The sequence below is a fragment of the Topomyia yanbarensis genome, chromosome 3 (genome assembly GCF_030247195.1).
Source record: "Topomyia yanbarensis strain Yona2022 chromosome 3, ASM3024719v1, whole genome shotgun sequence".
NCBI classification, from domain to species: domain Eukaryota; kingdom Metazoa; phylum Arthropoda; class Insecta; order Diptera; family Culicidae; genus Topomyia; species Topomyia yanbarensis.
This window is the reverse complement of record NC_080672.1, coordinates 310,924,697-310,949,070: the sequence shown is the minus strand read 5'-3', so window position 1 is coordinate 310,949,070 and position 24,374 is coordinate 310,924,697. Positions and strand designations below refer to the sequence as shown.

At 37.1% G+C, this 24,374-nt stretch overlaps 1 protein-coding gene across 1 annotated transcript in view; it reads right to left on the bottom strand.

Annotated features, from left to right (window-relative positions):
* The window catches only part of LOC131693077 (bromodomain-containing protein DDB_G0270170), a 505,027-nt gene extending 480,867 nt beyond the window's left edge, over positions 1 to 24,160 (bottom strand). The window contains exon 1 of the mRNA XM_058980586.1: positions 22,951 to 24,160. The gene's annotated coding sequence lies outside the window, so the exon portion shown is untranslated. The remainder of the gene's footprint in view (positions 1 to 22,950) is intronic.
* Between the last annotated feature and the right edge of the window lie 214 nt (positions 24,161 to 24,374).

The following is a 24,374-nucleotide window of genomic DNA, read 5'->3' as shown; positions in this document are numbered from 1 at the left end:
TGGAATTATTTATTATATTTATACACATGGGAATACATTTTGGCACATCTACATTTTAAAACAAGGAGTTCAGATCGATAGACAAAAAATATTATTACAATTTTATTCAGACTATGGGATGCAGTTAGAAATATTTTATGGAATAATTTCTAATTTTTTAACATGAATAATCAATTGATTAAAAATATCATTTGAATGTGAATCTACGTGGAATGCTGTTGTCGCCGATAAAGGATTCTTAGTTCCGTGTATTCCAATCAAAGATCGAATCGAGTACACACCGTAGAGCCCAGCTGCTAGACGAAATATTATTTATATCGTTAATAGGTTGACGAACCGGTGCCAATAACCGCATTTTTCAGTTTCCATCAAGTTTTTATTTGCGTTGCTAACGTCGCGTATATTCGGGAAAATTTGGGCGATCTGACGTTCAAAAAGTCCTCATAGGACATTTTCGCATACAATTCTGAGCACTTTTTGCCCACAACGGAGTGGGAAACCGTTCAATATTGTTCGCGCCGGGTATTCGTTTCGTCTGAACTTTTATCTCAGTGTAGGGAAACACGCCAGTTAAAACGTTGTACACTGCCACCGGAGGAATTTGTTATTTTGATTCGATTGTTTCGGATATAGTGGACGTATAGCTCTTTCAATCAATGGGCACACTAATGAGGTAGAGTACAACGATAAATCTAACGCGCTTGGCTACGCCGGTAGGCATTGTGTCATTTCCACTGCATTCAAGATGGTCATACTGAAATTGTTGCAAATATCATGCAGTAAGATAGATCAGTTATCAGAATGAAGACAATCCTATGACATACCGTGGGAGTTGTAATCTTTTCGAACCTGTTGAGGTACGATGTATATGGAAACAATATCAATAAACCTATGAATATGAGTCGGATTTAAAAAGCGACAACTTCAATACCTGGTACCGAGCAAAGGCTAATCCGATTGAAATAATAGCACGTTTTGATCCTCAATATTGTTTTCTCGGCCATGGCGAATAATGCTAAAATTCAGGAGGATCTACGTCGGAAGTAAACCAAGTTTTGCACAAGGAAACTGTATTGTGTAAAACCTAGAAAAATTATATGACTGAAATATAGAGACACCTGGAGTTTTGGATGTTCCATGTGCACTTTCCAAGACCAGGAGCCACTTACTTCGGTTTTGTAACAGCACCCATCAAGGTACATTTTGAAACTCTTTCGAAAACTATTAGGCACATTAGCAAATGTTTCCTCAACAGAATTGTCAGAATCTAGATCTTTAGTGAACAAGGAAGCGATGAAATTAGTCGTTATCGGTGCTTTCTTTAACATTTCTTACCACCGTTTCTCAAAAGAATGCTTCAGTTTTTCTCCGTATACTTTATATGCGGAGTTCATTCGAAGTCTCTCCACAGAAGAAATAGTTTTCTTGATTCTCTCATCATTTTCCACACCGTGCCTTATTTCTACAATGAGCCCATTGTTTGCAACGACGGCATTTCATGCCTCACGGTACAAAAAGGTGAACAAGTAGACGAGCCCCGTTCAAAAGAACAAATTTTGGAAGAACAAATCCGGCGTAAGGCTCGAAATGAGGCTGATGGAAAATAAGTTTTCTAATACTCCTTGATTTTTGCTGAACACAATTGCTAGTATACCAGAATTTTCACTGACTGAAGCACAGGGATCTGGAAGGAGCCACCCCCTATTTGATATTTGATATTTATTTATTTACACCAACAGACCCCTTGGCCCCAATGGTGGTTCCTTATACTAGTTACAATTACAAAATTTACATTTCATATAGGACAAAATACAACAATACATTTCAGACAGGACAAAAATATAACACTTATCACAGAATATTCTTGCATTTGGAAATAAACAGCAAGAAAATCAAAATCGTCAGTAGTCAGCAATGTGTTGTTCAAAATCCAGGTTTCCACGTCGTGTTGTTCCGGTTGACAAATTCACGATAGCGGACGTTTCGAGGCCAAGTCGACGCCTGCAGGGCTAATGGCTTCCACTTTCCATCAAGCCCTATCCTGAACGACGCATAGTTAACATCATCGACAGACTTCCACCCAGGAACAAGTTTTTTGATGTCAGTTCTGTCATTTGAATTGAGTCCGAGACACTGTGCAACTAAGTCACTCACTTTGCTTTCGGTAACGTGAGGTTCTATATTCAACAGGAACAAAGAGAATTCCATATCACTTCGATGTGCATTACCAATTGGTGAATTAATTCCACTTCTATTCTTCGATTCGTTCGGTGAATCCACAGACGAAATTGGGGTAGAATTTAATGGGCATGAACGCTTCTGTGGCAATAGTTGCGATAATGTGTTTTGAATTTCATCGATTTTTGCTTTCATATAAGCCACATCGTACTCGATGTTGTTTGAAGAAGGGTTCGGCTCTGGCGACTCAGTCAGCGAGGTAGCGACAGTTTCAATGAATGCTTCCAAACACGTATCGCATAACCAAATAATATTTTTGGTGAGTGCATTAATATTAGACTCGTTCAATCCCACACATTGAGCATGAAATCGTTTACAGCAGCTTCCTTGGCACACGGTAATAATAACATACAGCCCTGTTAACAAAGAGTGTTTCCAAATAGCCAACAGATATTATCAGGGAATTTTCATTTTCACTTACACACGTCATATCAGAAATTTCGTCAGTACGAGGAGAAATTACTTCGAATCTTACTACCCACTCGGAAAAAAGGCGTTCCGCCGGCCCTGGTCAACGCAATCACTGATCAGAATTACATCGGCACACATGTCTAGTCTAAAGACGCAAAGCGAAAAAAAAAATTAAAAGAAGCTGCCAAACTTTTAATTAACAAAGGATACTGTACAACAAAAATAATAAAATAGCAAGACGCGCCTACTTGAACAACCAAACTGATTGTTTGACTGACACACATTTCTGATCAACAATGCCTCACACTCGAACAAGTTAGATTGCCCAGTTTGCCGACACTTATTCTCCCCTATTTGTTTGTCATTTTCTCCGTAGTCATTCATCATCAGCAAAGTCACAAAAATCGATGCTGGTCGGCAAAAATTGGGTCCCAGCAGAGTAGTTCGCATCAGGGCATCAAGTGCTTTTCCGTTCGAACATTTCCATGTCTCCCTTTCGAATGAAGTATAATCACAGATTGCTTCGGGGCGATCGTCAAAAACATGACCGCAGCATTTCAGGTGATCTTGAATTAGGTGTTTAGATTGTCTGGCAGTTGCGATTTCACCCTGTTTCGCGAATGTGATCACTCCTCGCTGCTGACCGGTGCCCTGTTATGAATGTTGTTTTTTTTTCTAGAAACGAATACACTTGACCCTATTTTTGTGACACCAGAAAGTACGGGGAACGACTCTATACGTCACATTTCGTAAGCCCGTATCATCGTCAGCTCTGAAAACCACGGAAGACGGAAATCGAGCAACGGTAAATTATTCGGAGAAGCTCAAACAGCAACAATTATGCACCCAATCGGTAGAGTAGGTGTTAATCAGACACACTGCGCTGACAGCAGAGTGCCGTGGAGACGGTCCCTGACCGGGTTGGCTGATGGCGGTTGGTTGCACCTGCTGATACACGTTTCAGTATAGCGTTTGTTTTCGGGTTACAAATGTCGAACGTGATCTACGGTCAACGATCGGCCGTGGAGGCAAACCTTGAACGGTTGGAGTTCGAAGGGAGTGAGTTTGGTACCAGTGGCAACCAGACCGTTTCCGAGTAATGACATTGATTATCGTGTTTCGCATAATTGTTTGAACTCTGTTTGTTGTTATGGGTTGGTTTGAACGATTATTACTTGATAACTTGGTTCGTAAGTTGGAATAGACGAAAATAGACACTTTAGTGTAGCGTTATTTTTTGTCTTCAACCAATCATTATTGCCAGAACGTAAATAAATTCCGGATTTTGAGATAGTTTTCGCTTAAAAACAATTCTAATTTTAAAGAGACTTTTAATCCATTTAAATTAACTAATTTTTGTATGTCTTCTAAATTATAAATTATAGATTGTATCATTGCTCAGCTCTGTTAAAGTTTCCGTACGTTACAGTTAACTGTAAAAGTAGTACTTAAAACTAAAAATCTGCTATTATAACTGAAACTAATTCTACCTTAAAAATCCCTTGATGAAAGCCTACACTATCTCGCCTTCTGTTTAAATAAATTTCGCAGCCAATACTCAGCGTACACAAAAATTGCAGCGTACGTTTTACTGAGAATCCTTTCTGGATTGGGCAGGAACATACGACGACTGAATTGGACACCAGAAACATCGATCAAGATCTATGTAATTCGCATTTTAGAGAATGTGGTTAATCTGACAGATTTTAAAGATTTTGGAAAAATTTAATAGAGAATCTGATGTTTTTTTTCGAGAGTTGTCCTGCTGGAGCTGTAGCGCTAGGTTCTCGGAAAAGCTCCCCGTCAGAATCACATACTACAATTTGCAGACGAGACAGGCAATGGCGCCCAATAAAACCCTTTAGGCTTTAGGCCAATTGTAGCGGACCGTGATTCTGAATGTGATACTCATTGTACCGTTCAGGTATGTGCGGGCGTAGCGACTCGCGATAGCGTGTATCATCGCGAAGGGCTCGAGCATTTGTACGTTAACGTGTTCGATCGCGTGTGCGTTTATATGTCGCGTGTGCTAACGAGTATGTAACTTCGCGTGTATAAATTCTATTCTATAACCGTGTGCCTTTCGCATATTCGCGTGTGTTCTAGAATGATTGCGCGCGGACCGTGAATCTGATAGTTTATTTTTTCGTGTAGGTTCAGATTCTAGAAGAGTTCTTCCATATCACTAGAGTTCCCAGTCATGTCGCAGTAGAATGTGTGGTCTAGTGGATAAGAGTTTTATTTTTTGATTCGTCCAACTGGATGTATGGACCTAAGTTGCTAGAATGAAGAGTAAAGATTTCCGGACGTGACCGATTCATGATCTCGCGCGTTTGCAGGTTCGCGTTTGAGACCGCGTTTGTATTAAAGCGTTCATATAATTACCGGAGTGTTTTCAAGTATGCGCGATCGCGGGCATAGGTGTGCGTGGATGATCGCGAAGGGCTTAAGCGTCCGTATGTCGACGTGTTTGTCGCGTGTGCTCGCGTTTTTGTGACTTCGCTTATATAAATTCGATTTTGAAACCCTGCGGCCATTCACATATTCGCGGACCGTCATTCATTTAGTTTTCGGTGTACGGATCACATTCTGACAGGCAGTGAGTTACCCCATATCACTAGAGTTCCCGGTCATGTCGCCATGGAACGTTTTGTCTAGTGGATATTGGAGGTATTTTTTCTTATCTTTTCAATTTCATTTATTTATTGATTAATATAAACCTAGACTGTTGGTGCCGAGGATAGATCCCAACTCATGATGGCGCGAGCGCCGGAGTTTGTAGGTTGACGCTTGAGATCGCGTTTGTAAGTTTATGAGTGCTGAGACGTTCACCTTATCACCGGGGAGTAATCATGTTTGCGAGTTCGTGCGCATAGGTTGCTTGAAAAAACGCGAGGGGCTCTAACGTTTGTACGCTGACGTGATTTTGTAACATATTTACGTGTGTTCCTGAATGGTCGCGCGAACCGTGAGTCTGATATCAAATTTTCGGTGTGCGGTTAAAACTCTGGCAGAGATTGGGATCCCTTATATCGATAGAGTTCTCGGTCATGTCGCCATGGGTATGAGCGTATTTTCTTAATTAGTCCAGCTGAAGGCATGATCCCAGGCTTCTAGGATCAAGGACAGACTTCCGGACGTGACCGATTCGTAATCGCCTGAGCGAGAGCATTTTTGTAGATTCCCGCTTGAGACCGTGTTTAAGAATGTGTAAGTGTTAAGACGTTCACTATTACCATCTTTGCTGACCCAGCAGAAGGCGGGTGTAGAATGGCAGTATAGGACTCGAAAAGAAGAAATAAAAGACGTTATAGATTAGACAGGTACAAGATACAGCTGAAGTTATGATCATCACATGAAATTAGTGCTTCTAACACTACTAATACTTGAATAGACAACCACCACTTATAGCACATCCTTTCTGAATTATCTATTTGTTACTGGCAGATTGTTGGTTATGGGCGGGTAAATAGAGGAAAGGTATTGAACAGAAAAAAGGCTTATATCAGCCCTTCCGGCCTCTTCGATACACCACTATCGAGGCGTATTGTAATCAACATCTTGAAGCGGGCTTCTTATATAAATCATATGCATTGGATCGGAGTCTCAAAGGTTGCAGGTTCGAATCCTGCCTCTGGGGGGAGATTTTTTATTCATATAATTGATTTCGCTTCACACACAGTCTCGAGTTGTTTTCCGTTGGATACCACCAAAATGTCTTTAATTAAACTATTGGCACTTTCGTTAAAAATCATGAATTATTTGTTTATGACAACAATTCGTATCGGCCGATTGTCATGCTGTTCTGTATCCCGCAATGGTTTGAAAAATGATCCTATTCCGCTTCGGCATTTATGATAAAGCTACTGGATTGCTGGTACATAATTTAGCTTCCGCTTGGGCCTTGCATTACGTTCAACAAAAATCAGAGACCCTGCTAGGAAAGAGCCAACGGCATCAGAGTTCCTGAATAGTAGGAGTACCCTCAAATCAATACATACAACGATCTGTTAGAGGAGCTGCATCATCTTGGACTTTCACCGATTTTCGTTGAATTTGTTGTTTAAATATCACGATTTAGGTACATATGGCTTCATCAGAGATCAGTGTAGGTCCTATTATATACGATTTTTATGTTAATGACTTCTAGCAATCTCTTGACAATTCCAACTTGCAGACGACAGGATGGTCTCTGCTACAAGGCCCAAAACTGTCGATCAGCAAGGACTATTGCAAGATACCATGGACAGTTTATCTATTTGTCTGTTTTGGATCGCAATCCTTCATGGAGAAAACTAAGCTAGTCATTTTTTAATAGGCGTGCGCTGGTGGCTGAGAAACAGCTGATGGCCGATAGTTCCTTTTTGGACAACTTTAACCTCTTGATTTATTGACCGGAATTAATTCGTGTGGACAACATGAACTAATTCTATAATTAGAATGAATTAGTTTCTACCTAAATACTATATATCTTACAATACACCAGCACTTGGAATAGTGCAGGGTCATATTTCGAAACACGGTCCTATCTTTCGTCAACCGGAAAAGAGTCAAACTCATCACCTCCAGCTGAGCAATGTTTTATAGCGAATGGCACCGTACCGCGTTGAGCTACCTGAAGACTACACCGTACTAACAAAAACAAAAGATTTCAACAAAGCCGGAGCAACTCCAAACACTTTCGTACGTCTATCATTCGGTTGCAAACAGCTTACCTCCCCCATCATTCCTATACACCTACTGCAGTTCTTACTCAATCGAGCAATTAACACACAATCGATCGTTAGCGATGAACTTCACAGCAAACTGCATGCTCGTCTTCCCGCAGAGCTTCTGTATGTGAGGCCACCTCTTTCGCAGAAGTAACTATCGTTTAAGATGAAAGCAACGGGTGAAACATTTTCCTCCACTGGTTATTTGTCACTATGTATTGTGCACCAGCGGGGCTTTTCGCAAGCTAATCACTCGCGTCAAGGCTGAGTTACACTACAGTGATTCTCAAAACAACACCTCATCTGATCACTGTAACTGCACCGAAAACGTTTCACAACTTTCGTTTTTCAATCTTTTTTCCCCGGGCAGATGCAGCGCTACCACGCAAGAGCATACACGTTGTATGTACTTCAGAACAACATCCGTCTTTACGAAGGCATAATTTATTGACTTGCCGATTCTCATTAGCATATTCCATGCGGAGGCTGGCCGCGAAGCGTCTTCAGCTTGGAGTTGCTTGGAGTGAGCGCCGGTGAGTAGGCTTATCCGTGCCTGGCCTCCCGTTTCCACTAACGTTAGCAACCACAGCAACAACAACAACAAACAACAGCTCAAATAACCACAATCCTCATTTTTACTTGCCCACCATGGCTCTTCATCAATTGAACCCAAAAAAACTACAGTTCACTTCACATAATGACGAAACTTGTTTTTTATCTTCCTGAACCTTCTTCACCGTGTTTCGGCCCAACTTCGGTTGCGTCGGTGAAGGCGAAAAAAAAAACCATCAGCAAAATCAAAACCGACCCACCTCGTAGGATAGAATCAACACAACCAATATCAAGTCTGATCAAACAGCACAGCACGCACTGATTTCTGCAGACCCAGCCGTATGTTTAAAGGAAATTTACACCTTCAGGGGTCACTTACTTCAAGTCAAAATATTTCTTTCGGTTCGCTCTCTGTCAGCCCGTTCGTTTCTTCTTCGTCAGCTTGATGGAGCCGGCCGATACGGTCACTGCGCGTATGGGAGTCACGTTACGTAAGCCATGTGACTTAAGGCTCCCGTCGCGTGTATCACAGAAGGAAAAAAACTGGATCAACACTGTGAGCTCCCCAACCGCACTTCTAGGTTATCTGAGAACTGCAGCTTAGAAGGCGTTCGGGTCACTCTACTAACGGTGGTGCCGGTCAGATTAAAAACTGATCAAAACGTCAAACGTTTTTTTATGGGTTTAATTTAGATATCCTTTTTCTGAAAATTATTATATTGGTTATAATGTTTGAGTAGCTCTCAAAATTTGAAATGGGAAATTCGCAATCACAGCGGAAATTTTATTTTTAGCTGATACATTCAATTTGCAAATTTTCAAAGCTACCACTGGTAATAAATTAGAATGGAAGTAGATAACCCAACATTTATTTTAACATTTAATAACATATTGGTGCGAGTAGGATAATAGCATTTGCCTTATACATTTAATCAACGCTGAGAATCGACTGTGGAATATGTTATAAAAGAAGAGTAAAGGACCGCTATGGATGTATGTCATTCTAAAAATACAATACGCACTTTCATTGCTAAACCAAACCAAACTTTAATTTCTAATATTATCATCAGCTTAATCAGAACTCCTTTTTTGCGGGACATCATGCAGGTTTAGAGGTTTGCTCAGAAACACAAATAGTGCTAGCTTGGTTCTATCACTATGTTAGTATCGGGTTATGATGAGACGAAGTCGAAACGCACATTCCATAATTAATTTAGTTATAGGTTTTGTGATCATCACGTGCAAATCTAGTTTTAAACAATTTCCTTAATTGTTAAAAAAAATAGCTTTTACTTAAATCACAACTGGTAGCAGTGTAACTAGTGTCTGCCGGAATTAATTTTTATAGTAAGACCCAGAGCCTGTGCTCTTTAAGAGTCAAGTACAGAGGAATGCGCTACACTGCGTAATAAGACTAGTTCTGGAGAAAATTTTCAATAGAACCTTAGTAACATTGCGAGCCTCTTTATCTTTGTATTATTACGACGTCAACACAAAACTTGGCACTAAATTTTCAGTACATATCGAAAGCTGACCATGGTGCTTCCCAAAGCCGTATTTAGGAATACAAAACTGATGGCCCCCAAATAGTTTGGTTTGCTTTATAATGTCTTTGGCTAATTTGTTAGTTTTTTGGCGAGTTTTTCAAATGAATGGAATTAGGGTGGTCCTTGTTTTTAGGCGGTGTGTACAGTATGTAAAATAATTAAAGACATCCTCGTTCTTTTTTCACAATTTAATAACACAAATGAGTTGAAGCAAGTTTGCTGAATAAACAAGGCTATCTATAATGGTTCATTTGTTATGATTTGTTTTAAGATTTAAGGTAGCGTGGCTCTTGAAAAATAGGGTTGCTTATATTATCTTTTGATGTATTAATTTCTGCAATGCATTGTTCTGGAGATTTTTGAACTTTTATTGGAGCACATTTTCACCGCAGCACTGATGTTTTAATCCCTTTAATTTGGACAGTTGCAAGTGATTTTTACAGGTTTTCTTCAAACCTATCTTCAAACACTGCAATTTGATTTTCAATCAATCAATGCCATCTGAAAGATCGACGATTGGTAGTTATAGAGGACAAAATTTATTTATTTTTTAAAAGAGCTATGTTTTTTAAACAAAATTTAATTAATTTTAATTAATATTAATATTCACGAAAGAAAAGATAACAATCCCAGGAGCGAATGTCATGATAACACACTTTGAAACTTTTTTCGAAGATGTAGAAATAAAACATTTATTATTTTTAAAAAAAATGTTAAAATTCATTTTCTCGAGTATTTTTTTTAAAATGTCATGTAGTGCCATCTACATAAGTTATAAAGTATAACTGTCTTCAGTACATACGTTAAAAATATCAAACGAACAACTTTGCCGAGGAAAGTTTTTTGATAGAACACCTCTGTCAAAAGATAGAACTAATCTAGATAAGTTTCTACTTATCTAGATCAAAACCTAAATTGTCAAAATAATTATCATTTTCATCTAAGATATTTTGCTAAAGACACCAATCCTCCACGATATATACCCAGGGCGCTAGAGGTTTTGAGCGTCGAAAGGAGCATTCTGCCCCACCATACGACGTCTGAATTTGATAAAAACATGAATAAAATTGAATTTTCTTATATTTTTCTTTCATTTCATTCCATTTCACATATGATTAAAAATCCTTGAAACATTTTTGAAATCGTAAATTGAAAATGTAAACTTCAAAAATAAGGTTCCATTTTTGGCACGATTCCGGTTTTGGCAACTGAAAAAAATAAAATTGTTGCCAAAAACGGAATCCTACTGTATAGTAGAATTTCGCGCTAAATCGTATTCAGAGTTGGTAGCACCCTCTCAGATTTAAATGAAACTTTCTGTTCTTCCAAAAATGATGAGACTGCACAGTGGTCCAGCAAGCGAAATTAGCGGGAAACAATTGTTAACGCATTCATCTTTAGGTTTAGAGATTTAGTGTCTTAGAAACATTTATTGTGCGTGACAAACTGCATCTTTTGGCTGAAACGGTTTTAGGGTGGCCCTTAAAATGTCTAAGTTGTGGACATTATTTCAAATTATAGTTCAGAGAGAATGATACTTTCTTCTGCAATATTGTAGAACAATCAATTCTGAGCAATTTTGTTGAAGATACTAACTTTGTATCTCAAACCGTTTTCATTTTATAGTGAGTTCCATATCATAACTTAGGCTGTCTCTCAAAAAAGCAGTTTTCTCCGTACAGTTTTTTAATATGATTTTTCTCACAAAAGTGTCATTCAGTGTACTTTTAGAGCATGATTAGAGGCAACTTATGCTGAAGAAAGAAAAATTTTTTTCTTGTCTGGTTCAAAAGTTATACCTAATTTTCAATTTAAAATACGCCCTTTTCAAATGTCGATATCTCAAAAGGGGGCAAACGAAAATTGATAATTTTGATTGCATTTGAAAGGCTGTGCTTTTGCCTACAATATATTGAAAAATTGGAGAACGCTTTTTTGTCTTTCTCAAATAAATCAAATTTAAGTAAAAGCATTTTTGCGTATAATCCTACAGCGCTCATATTAAAAAATATTTGTTTTACGCTGATTCTATGAATTCTTGTCAAGACTTTTCAAGGATCACATACATTTGCAGGCTTTTCATATTGCAAATAGGATGAGGACCCTATTTTGGGCTCACTCGTTAGGGTGACGCACTCTATCATTAAGTACTCGACCTATGTACAATAGTTGAAATGCATATAAATTATGATCAATGCGTTAGGGTCAATATATTTGCTTTATTCCTGAGAACCAGTATATTAAATAACTTGTATACGAGTGCAATAGAAACTAGAATCGCTTTCCTCTTACTTCCACCCTACCATACTACCAACAAACATAATGGAGCTATCGAAAATGCAAATTTACACTGAAGTTTTTAGGCGGTGTGTACAGTATGTAAAATAATTAAAGACATCCTCGTTCTTTTCTATTTAATCCCATTACCACTACTAGACTGCCACACTTTATTACGACGACTAACTTATTCAGTTTTTTATTTGTTGGCTGTGAAACAGTAAATCAAAAATGTTAAAAGAATGCTCATCGTACAATACAACAAACCTTTCCTATGACCAAAACTACTGAAACGATAAAGGGGTGTCTTCAATTTTTTACATACTGTATATAGGAATTGTTGCATTCGCTCAATTCTCTGTTTTTATCTTCGTCGATGAATCTTTGATCATTTGATGATTTAAAAACCACAATAAGCGCGTCTTTTAAAGATTACTGTTAGTGTGTGAAATCGTTACCAAACATCTTAGCTGCAATGAGTCGAACTCTCATCAGTTCCCCATTTGATAATCAAAATCATGCTTAGTTTATGGGTTTCAGTATTGCACTTGATGTACTCAATTAAGCGCTTTGCAGAGTGGTCTACCAAATCTACGAGAGTCGTTTTAAAGTACTTGAATGATTCTCTTATTTCATTTAAAAATATTAAAAACTATGTTGAATAATTTTTTGCATTTATATAACAGAAGGTTATCAGATTTTTTTTTACTTGAACAATACTGTTATATGAAGGTCAATTTTGTTTTTTGGTTTGAGGTTAGTAGATTGCAGATCTTGATACTGCTACCTGCTAAAACCGTTCCTGCAAATGAACGAAATCGATTGTAAATTTGTGTAGATTTTGGGAAATCTTGGCAATAATTGGAAGCAAATTATAGGTCGTCATTGGTGATCGGTAGTCTTTCTGCATTATGAAAAGCCTGCAAATGTATGTGATCCTTGAAAAAACTTTATAAGAATTCATAGAATCAGCGTAAAACAAATATTTTTTAATATGAGCGCTGTAGAATTATACGCAAAAATGCTTTTACTTAAATTTGATTTATTTGAGAAAGACAAAAAGCGTTCTCCAATTTTTCAATATATTGTAGGCAAAAGCACAGCCTTTCAAATGCAATCAAAATTATCAATTTTCGTTTGCCCCCTTTTGAGATATCGACATTTGAAAAGGGCGTATTTTTAAGTGAAAATTAAGTATAACTTTTGAACCAGACAAGATAAAATTTTTCTTTCTTCAGCAAAAGTTGCCTCTAATCATGCTCTAAAAGTATACTGAAGGAAACTTTTGTGAGAAAAATCATATTAAAAAACTGTACGGAGAAAACTGCTTTTTTGAGAGACACCCTAAGTTATGATATGGAACTCACTATAAAATGAAAACGGTTTGAGATACAAAGTTAGTATCTTCAACAAAATTGCTCAGAATTGATTGTTCTACAATATTGCAGAAGAAAGTATCATTCTCTCTGAACTATAATTTGAAATAATGTCCACAACTTAGACATTTTAAGGGCCACCCTAAAACCGTTTCAGCCAAAAGATGCAGTTTGTCACGCACAATAAATTTTTCTAAGACACCAAATCTCTAAACCTAAAGATGAATGCGTTAATAATTGTTTCCCGCTAATCTCGCTTCCTGGACCACTGTGGACTGTCTTTTGAAAAGGGTCAAACTTTTTTAACCAATATTTTTCAAATCGTTATAGTCCAAAAATGACAAATCCTACAAAAAATGTTGTAGGAGTGATTTTCACAAAATTAGTAAAATTTTTGAACAAAAATTTAAAAAAAAATTCTTCATCGACTACTACACTGAAAAAAATCGATTTTAAAAATTTAAAGTCGATTTACAAAAAAACCATCTTTGATTTGGATGAAATTTTAAGATAGGTCGGTATGTTTCATACCTACCGTCAAAAATTCAAGTTGGACACTTTTAAGATAAAAAGTTATTTAAACTTTAAACTTTTCTGAATTTATTTTTTAGCGTATTTTTATCGAAAACTAAAACAATGATACTTATAATCATCTCAGAATCCAATTTCCCAACTTCTAGTTGCCTGATACATGCAAAAACTATCAGTAACGAATTTGGTAGAAATTCATAACAAACTTGAATGAGGGCAAAGATAAGCCATTTAACATCATCGATATATGCGAGATTTAACTAAATACCACTTGGCCGTGTACTAAGAAGTAGCTTATCTATGTACCCGCCCAGGAAGTAGAGATTGATGGTGTAGTCTCCAACGGGGGCCTTAATTGCGAAGTATAGGGTTCGCTTGTTTCAGCCAGTGAAAATTCTCGTTCGCAAGCAATTGCGTTCAGGAAAAAATCAAAGAGTATTTAAAAACAACTTATTTTCCATCAGCCTCGTTTCGAGCCTTACGCCGAATCTGCTCTTCCAAACTTGGATCTTTTGGGCGGGGCTAGTCTACCTGTTCGCCTTTTTGTGCCGCGAGGCATGAACTTCCGTTGTTGCAAACAATTATGCAAACAATATAGCGACTTATTGTAGAAACAAGGCATGCTGTGGAAAATACATACATATAAATTATGTTGGGACAAAATGAAATATTATTTTAAGGAACGCTCCGATAATGCAAAAGAGCGCTACGCCACCGACAACGACTAATTTCTACGTTTCCTTGTACACTAAAGAACGAGAGTCTGTCCAACCCATTGTGGTAACATCTTCGAATGTGCCTATAAATTTCCGAAAGATGAAAATCAGTTTTCTCTCCTAAGCTTCCTCGTAATGGTATGAGAGTGTCCCTTGAAGGGTGCTGTTACAACACCGAAGTAAGTGGTTCCTGGTCTCGGAAATCTTAGAAACTAGCAGGAATTTCCACATGGGACATCAAAAACCCGAAGTGTCCTTATACTTCAGTCCCTACATTTTCCCCCAGGTTTTACACAATGCATTTGCATTACGATTAACCCATTATAACCCAGCTATGTTAAAACTTTTGATAATTTATAAAATACTTCGTGATCCTTCAAATTATACCGAATTAAGTATGGGAAAAATAAAATAACCTCTTTGAAACGTTTTGGTGCGCAAAAAACGCTGGGCTGATAGGGTATCAAAAAATCATTACAGGGAAATTTCGGCTAATATTCTTATATTTAACATAAAATCGAATAAAAACTTCAACCTGGTGAGATCATTAATTTAGCAGTTTTTTTAATGATTTTAACACTTCTCTCCTCTTTTGTGCCGTTTCGTCGCATGATTGGTTCGCTGCATCAAACCATCTTTCCCTCAATCTTTGCAATTATTTTAAGAAAAAGAACATTTACATAAAAAATATTCTGGCTAAAACAGGGCATGATTTGCAGTGTATTACGCATTTGTTAACCTTGAATGCACTGATTCAACGTTGAAATCAGCGAGAAAGTTGTGAATTCCCTCCGGGTCCTAAAGAGAAAATATTTTCGCCTTAGGAAAAAAAAGATGCCGGCTCAGCCTAGCGTATGAAATTTCATACCTTGAACTGCCAGCAGAATTTTCGCAATTGTTTCACCAATTTTTTCCATTTTTTCGCACTGAACTAAATCATTCACGCCTCTCATGGCCATTCGTTCTCAATCCGAAACAAGAATTAGTGAGTTAGAAGAGTATTTAATAATATATATTGTTCATATTTTGGTTTGAATTTTGTCCAACTTTGACATTCGAAAACACAATGGAATTTTATAAAAAAAAAATTATTGAGCATACACATTATAAATTATAGGGTATTAATTAACGTTCACAGAAGACCAGAAGTTTGAAAACGCCTTCATTGTATAACAAGTATGATCCAGAAATGTGTTGTTTTTGCGTATGAAATTTCATACACTAGGACATAATGGGTTAAAGGTGAGACGAAACGAGTACCCGACGCGAACTACCGTAAACAGTCTCCTACCCCGGGGTGGGCAGAGATTGTTTAGAATTATACGTGGAAGGGGCTTTTGAACGTCAGATCGCCCGAATTTTTTGCGACGCTGCAAATGCAAATGAAAAACGCGATTATTGGCACCGGTTTGTCGACTGATTAACGGACAGATCATCAGAGAAACAATGTTTCGCCTGGTGGCTAGGGCCTGCGTTGTGTATTCAATTCATCCTGTGATTGGAATAGACGGAACGTTCGTCATATGATGACAGCTATGCATCGCTTTTATGCTAATTATTGTGACAGTGGTGGTGAGTGCAATCATCCCACAAAATTGATGGTTGTATATTTACCTATAAACGACCATACCCACATCGTTACAGTTACAGGAGGCTCTCCTTTTGATGGAGAATGGAAAGCACTCATTGTATTTCCTGGGGAAAACATGAGAGTTTTTGAGTACTTTGAAAAATCTTAGCAGATAACCTTAGTTTGAATTTTTTCGCGGTGCTCTATTCCGGGTAATGAGAAGGCGAACATTTGGATTAGAATGATAATTAGAAGGTGGACATTTTTGCATTAGAAGTTTTTAAATATTTCTTCTCAGAGGACGCTCGAAAATTGGCAAATGTCGTGGAGCGATGGAAGTGTAGGAATCCCAAAGGTATCAACAAACCTTGGTCCAGGAGAATGGATGAGAGTCGTGACTTCATTCGGGTGATATCTCGGGTCATGTACAACCATTATATGTAGAAGCCTATTGAGCGCGGTCTCTACGCTGGCGGTGGCGATTATCGCGATATTAAACATGTTGTCTGGTCGTGCGCTAAGTATTCTAGTACAACACGGAAAACCGATTCATCACAATTTCAACTAAAAAATTAGTTGAGTTTTTGGTTTCGTCTAGTTAATATTTGGGCGAACTAAATTTTGGTTGAAAACAATAATCCAACGCTGTTGGTTTGATACTGTCAGTTTCAGTCTGGACACGAACGTTTCAGCCTAGCACAAAACTTTAAAAGCCTACCTGAGCTAAAGCTTGTTTTAGTCCAGACACAATTGCATATGCCGTTACACTACCTTTTCAGCCAAGACACAAACGACTGGAATTCAACTAATCACATTGTTGAATTTAACTGCTTCATCGTAAAATACAACATAGGATATTTCAAATGTTTTGTTTCACCGATCGACGGATGAATGTATGGAATTAAATTGTTGAAATACACCGTATGCCAGTAATTCACACGTAAATATAATATAGAGTTATGTTTCTCATAATGTTATCTTTATATAAACCGCACTCATAAATGAGACGAAATAGCCAAAGGTACTTAAGGATTGTTGGTAATTGATTGATGATTTCAATTTTAGATGAAAGGTATAATTTTTTTCTATTTAGTCAGCCAGCACTACAAAAAAACTTCATACTTATTCCACATCTAGTTTGGAATCTCAAAAGATGAAAAATAAATATCATATCATATTTGTTAATAATTGAAATTTTACTATATAATCGACTAAATCTGAAATAGAATGATTTTGACAATTTTCGACAATACTTTCAACTTTCAGTATACATGTATTGAAAAAAATGTCCCTTTATTGAAATGTTTTTAAAGAAAAGCTAGGTAAAACCAAAATGAGGTCAGTTGAATTTCTGTTTTTTGTGTACTGGTTCAGGTAGTTACGTCCAGGCTAAAACAAGCTTTCCAAGCTGATACAACTACCTACTGGCATAACTGTTATGCCCATCGTGTATGAACATAGTTGCTGTCGCTACCTTGATGTATTTCAGTAAGGTGTGCATCTTGGCTACTTTGCTGTCATTTCGTATGAAATGCGTCTTGAATCAAAATCAATAATATTTTCAATAACTATTATTTGAGAATTTCGCAAAATTAAGAGAAAATTTAGTTTCGTTTTTCATTTTTCTGTTGAAATCAACTAATTAGGAAAGCAAGAATTTGTTTTGTTATTTTTTTCATCGAATGGTTTTCAGTGCAGATCTCCGTTAAACGAATCCCTTCGGCTTCGTTTCAGTCCTTTTTTCTTCAAAAGTGCCCAACTTGAATTTTTGACGGTAGGTAGGGAACATAATCACCTATCTTGGAACAAAATTTCATCCAAATCAAAGATGGGTTTTTTTTTGTAAAGCGACTTTAGATTTTTAAAATTGATTTTTTCAGTGTAGAAGTCGATGAAGAATTTTTTCAATATTTTTATTCAAAAATTTGACTAATTTTGTGAAAATCACTTCTACTACATTTTTTGTAGGATTTGTCATTTTTGGACTATAGCCATTTGAAAAAAATTGGTAAAAAAAAGTTTGACCCTTTTCAAAAAGCATTCTAGATCATTTTTGGAAAAAACAAAGTATGCAAAGTGGCTTTTTGTGACAAAGTTCTCAAGTATAGAAAGTTTCATAAAAATGCCAATATTTGTTCGAGTTGGCGCGAAATTCGTCTATAGAGCTTTGACAGCTTGGAGTTTTCCAATGAAACTAAGAAGATTATCGTTTTATGTCTAAAACGAACAGCTTTTAATTGGCGGACTTCGGGGGATCTGAAAGATACGACTATTTTTAGGAGGAATGAATATTATCCAAAACCCGGGAGATAATCGAATAAGAGTCATTTGAGTAAATTCGCGCTTTCGTTACCATTAACCGGGTTGTGTTTTTGAAGTTGTTAGCGTTGTGGCACGTGGAATGTATCCATCATTTTTGTGTCTCATTTGCCGGTGTATATCTTATTCTAATTTTAACTATTATGCTATGCATAAAAGGAGTTGTTAAAAAGTCAGAGATTCGCCAACGTAGACATTAAAAATGATGCAGCAATTTCAGGATCGAAATGATTTTGTACAAACTCTTTAGTCCTGAAATAGGATAATAATTTTGATAGATAAATATTTATTCGCGCTAATACTTTCAGTTTTGATGTCACCGTGATCGTGTCTTGCACACATCCCTTCAAATTCTATTCAAACGCGTCTATTCAATATTTCTGCAATTCATAATTTCACCGTTGCTTTTGGTTACGAAAAAATAGGCAAATTGTCCGTTTCGTCCAATAGGAACACAACTCAAATTTATCATTTGTGACAATCTAGTGGCAATTAATAGCAGTGCAAAGATTTACCCCATACGCGTTTTGAAATTCATTCGAAAACTCGTGTTAAAATTCTTTACTTTAGAAAGCTACTTAGTCCAATGGATTGCAGTGATGTTTAGATAATGCCAAAATAGAAATGGCTAAGAGCAAAGACAAGTTTTTCTGTTCTAGGAAGACAAGTGATACAATCCCAAGACAGTAGAATACGCTTAGCAGTATTTTTCGAATTTTATTCGCATATGTTACGGACGATACAAATTACAGATTTTTGTGGAAAAGAACCGATTGGTATAGTCTTTGTGGAAGCAGAAGAAAGAAGTTTGAAAAACGCATTTTTTTCTATAGCTATTAACTATTCATAGCCATTCCACGGGGCGGTGTTTTCAACGCAAAAATATATTCGCTCGCCGGTCGAATAGTCCGTCCAATCACGGCGTAGACAGTGATTACATTCACAAAATCTGTTTTGATTCGTTTTTATGATGATAGTCCATTCTACGGAACTAGTAGCACCATTCTTGTGAATATTTTTGATCAGATGGTACAAAAATGTAGTTATTTGGTAAACAATTACAGTACAAAATTTAGAAATAGGGCCGCTCTATTGAAACATTTAGAAAATTTTTACTTCAAAATACGTTCAACGATCATGCCGTAATTGCAAAAATGTAGAAAAAACTAGCTTTTTTGGTTGTCTCTCACGAGGAATGAGTTTAACGACTATTTTGAACTTTTCATATTCCCCATTTAATGATTGAAGCCTGAACAGGGTTATTAATGACCAAATTTGCAAAGATTATATAGTGATTATAATTGCTTTGGTATTCGTTGGCAAGGAATTGTTGAGGTATAGTCTTCTTTAGTGTTCATATCAGTCTGATATGAGCACTGAAGGGGACTGTACGCCGTAGTCAAAAAGTAGTATTTAGGTACATTTTTACTATTGTAATAGTGGAATTAAACGGAAGACATCTGTTTTAAGTTGATTAATTGTATCCGCATATTATTATTCGCCATTAACAATGTACTAACAGAATTACCACGTCGTAATCTGACTTCATAGTTACACTCCGTTGTTTGAGAAATATTCATGTCTTAGACACAAATGAGGAAGGACGGTGTAGGGCCTATTAAACGCATATTTACCATTTGAAACTCGTTGTCCACGTCTGAAAGAAATTCTTCGTTGATTGCGCTCTGTTAATTACAAGTTTTTAAATATTTCAGTAGATATCAAACTTCGTTCATAGATGGGCGCATATTGATACTTTAAAAGTCAATCACCGAAGAGCTTGTTAACCGACACAACGCGAACAAAATTTGGAAACATTTATTTGAGCTGCAAGCGTTCATAAGGTACTAACCCTCGTTTTCTATTCTTTACAGAAACTGAAAAACGGGACATCAGGTCGTACTGGAGTTACTTGGAAGGTCCAGTTTATGCAATATTTATTCCCGAAAGGGTATAATTGGATTAAACTAATTTGTGAATGAAAGTTGAATTTTTGTGTTTTGAATTCATCTCGTCAGTAACTAGCACCAACTTAGGCCAAGTTAGACGATATATATAAACTAGTACCCTAAATATAACTGTTGATGCTAGTTACTGAGGTAAAGTTTGATTATTATTGGCAACAAAAAAACAAAAGAAAGAAATAAATCTTTTTTTCAAATAACACTACACATGGAAGACTTTAAACATTAAAAAAGCAAAAAAGTCAGTTTGAAAAAAAATGCGAACTAGCCCTTTTTCGATGCAAGCCATCCATTTGTAATCAATTTTGACGAATGGTTATTTGAATTTTTATTTAATTTTTATAAACCACTACAATACCGCTCGTTTTGTTGTGTTTTGCTTCGGAACGAGATAGATGAAATTGAAAGTGCGTGTTTCAAGGGTTTGTTTGACAATTTCATTTGACCATTTGTGTGTTTGTGTACGTATGTATTTGTGTGGCTTGTATATTTGTGTCACATAATTTTCTCGGAGATTGCTGAATCGATTTGCGCAAACTTAGTTTCAAAAGAACAGCATATCGCTACCATAAGCTGGTATTGAATTTTTGTTGATCGGACATCCGATTCCGGAGTTACGGGTTGAAGAGTGCGGTCACACAGTAAATTCTCATATAAAATGGTACCACTATGATGTCCAAATCAAGTAATTCAAACTCAATTTGGTGAAATATTACTTGGATTTGCGGGTCCAGATCACTAATGAGTAAATAAAATGGCCACCCATGACGGTTCTTGATGCCCTTCGCCGTGTTCATAAGTTAATATCAAACCTATTTCTTAGCAGATTCTTAAGCGATTCTGTTCAACTTGTTTTTAAATGAAAGATACAATACTCCCATTGACTGCTATTGAAACCTGAAACATTTAGTAAAAAAGTTCTGATGTCAGATTCTAGATTAAAACCGACAAACTTCTATTCGGTAAAAAAACATCTCTTTACTACCCGTACCATGACGACACACTGGTGAAGTAGTAAAATGGCATATATAACCTTCACGCTAGTGATGAGTGAGATAATATCGTTTGACAGGAGTGACATTAACCTTCTTAGCCAAGTCACTCCCAACGATATATCCCATTCCCCTATAAACTGAAACGGTCGGTACGGTTGTTCTCGTTTCTTCCTCATTCAAGATTCAAAACGATTCGTTAGTTAAATTATTCATTAAATGAATAAGTTAATTGCCGAATAGTTTTGAAACACCTTTTATCCCAACTCTGCACAGTAGGCTTGGCCGTTTTGATATTTGCGACATATTACACATAATATGCTTCAAATATTATTGTTGATAAGAAAAACACTAAAGAATAACTGCGGTGTTTTCCAGGATGCTTTTCAATACTGGCTGTGTAAGGGTTAGAATAGAATAGAATAGAAAAAATAAAATTGTTGAAACAAAACAAAATTTGTTAGATCGAACTTAACTGATTGTTAAAAACCAACAGAATATTTGTTTGATTTCAATTAAATTTGAGTTGTTCTCTCGTTTGGTTAATATTAAGGATTTTTGTTTGTTTCTTCGAACTTCGGTGTTCGGTTAAACTTATTATGATTTTGTTGTTTCAAACGAAATATTTGATGAAATTATTGAAAACCCAACAAATGAAGTTGTTGGTAATTTCAAGCAACAGCATTGATTGAATCATGTTTATCACTATATTTTTTTTTTCCTTTTTTTTCCTTTTTTATTTCGACTATGTTAGTCACATTTTCTTTTTTACGTTTTAATGACATTCAATTAGCTAGAGATTACTGGGTAGGGAAAGTTATGAAACTTAGAGCCATAGTACTCAAGTGAGAGCAAGGATGTGAAGTAAAAAGATCGGAAAACTAGATGTGGCAGGGTCATTAGAACAGGCTTAATACCGTGCGGGCTTAATTTTTGCCTTCTGATAATGAGGGTCGAGCTTAGGCAGAATAACTACGAATCACCCGAGTTCACTATCATGTGTCCTTGATAAAGGTAGACGTATCTATCTTTACCGTGACAACCACCATCACCCTGAAGATGATGCCCGACTGCATCGAAACGTCAGACAAATATTAGAATGCGTTCCACTTATTAAAAAATATTTCAAATATCCTAACATAATATTGAGTGATAACTTTTGAGAGCTAAACCAGCTTTGCATTTATTTATTTATTTGTATCTCTGTCGTAGCGTAGAATAAACCAACCTTAATGAATTTAAACGGAATCACCACTTTGAAGCCGCGGTAAAAAGTGTTACGGACCAAATGTAACGAAATGATACGTTACGACACGGTAATCAAAAAGGTGCTAATTGTGGTGGCTTATTACCAGAATCTGCGACGTTCAAAAAGGGATTTTATTCTTAACGAAATAAACAAAACGAAACGGGACTCCAACGCCAATGAAGTTGCTCTCATCCGTTGCCCTAAATCCAAATGCGTTGCCAAATTCATAACAGACCAGCTTAAGCTACAACACAATCTTGTATGGATTGATTCGAAACAGCGTGTTTATATATCTTCTCGGTTAACTCACTCAGGATAGAATTTCGATAAGAAACTCAAACTTTCAGAAAAACGATACACGTACTGTCGTTAATGAGAGTTCATCAACTAGCATTCCAATTCTTGGATCCGAAAACGGGAAGTATATTTTCGCTTTGATTTTAATTGTGTACCTATTATCTTAGCACAAATTCCTTAAATAGATAGATGCTCTGACCTGTTTTATTTGTAGTTGCTGGCAACCCGGATAGACGATTGCATCATGAATCTAGAAGGCTACTGCTGCTTAAAAAAGTGCTGATACTGCGCCAAAGCATAAATTTAACCGTCCCACAATCACTTATCTGCTGGTCGGCGTGCTTGCTGTTTATCACCAGTAGTGCGGTCTTCAATTAAATTGTTTTGCTACTACTTATTCTTCACCACAGTGAGGGACACCGGTTGCTTCTGTTGTTCGATACCGGTTACACGCTAATAAGGCACCGGTTACTTTTCGCTATTCATTACTGTTGCGGAAGTGAGGCTGGAACGGGTTCCTGCGGTTCAATACTAGCGATATTTCCCGAAAATGGTTCGACACTGACCGTCGATCACACTAGTAAAGATCACTGGTCGACGACGATGAAACGTGGGACCTGTTTCACAGGAAGAATTCAGAAGATGAAATGAAGCTGTTCAGGATTACCAGCCGTGCGATAAGCTCGAAGAGCGAGCTATAAGAAGCCAACGCGGGAGTCGATAAAAGGTTTTTTCAACCTTCAATTAAATCCTTTTAACGTGTATTTTCGCCTTCAAACGTTGTTCTATTTTATATAAAACCATACTTGAGTAGTACGTGATCACAACGCTCTTCTAAACTTACAATGATTCGAAGAATGCATTTATCACTTGGGTTAATTTTGATAATTGGTAAGTTAGGGTTTTCCAAATCACTAACATTTCACTTAGGATTCGTCATGAACTCGCCGACGCAGTAGCTTCACTAGCGAAAATTGATTTTTCGTTTTAACAATTCGCACTTTAAAAAAAAAAAACACTTGCCCTCAGGCTTCACTTTATTCCAATTTTTGAATTGTGGCCAACTGAAAACCTCAAGAAGGTGTGCCAAGTATCTCCGATAACAATAAGTATTTGTAACTGATTTACGGACAATGTAAGATCTCATCCAATGAGATAAAATAAGCAGCACATTTTATTAATCACAACAACTCTTCACGATTTTGGTTGTGGTCCGGTCAAGATAATCCTTGTACTAAACCGCAACGTTTGATTGTTAACGCATACATTCAAATTAGCTGGTATCACGAAAATACACTGTGGACACTGTTACACAACTTACTTCAGACGCGCGGAAACGGAGCGCAGTTCGAACGTGAACCACTCGCTCAAAAGTCACCAGACGGACTGTCAGGTTTCGCTTTCGCTTGCAATCTTCTGCTCTCGAGCGTGGTGCGGTATCCACGGGAACGACACGGCAACCGACCCGTCGTTGTAGCAGCTCCATGAGTGTAAGCGGAACCGCCCAGGTGGCGGATTTTGTGCGGCTCTTCTGGCGTCTGTCAGCAAGCCGAATCATGTTTTTGCGGGGAAACAGCATCATTGCTTATTCTCTTGTTGTGAACGGCGCTCCGTGGTGAGCAG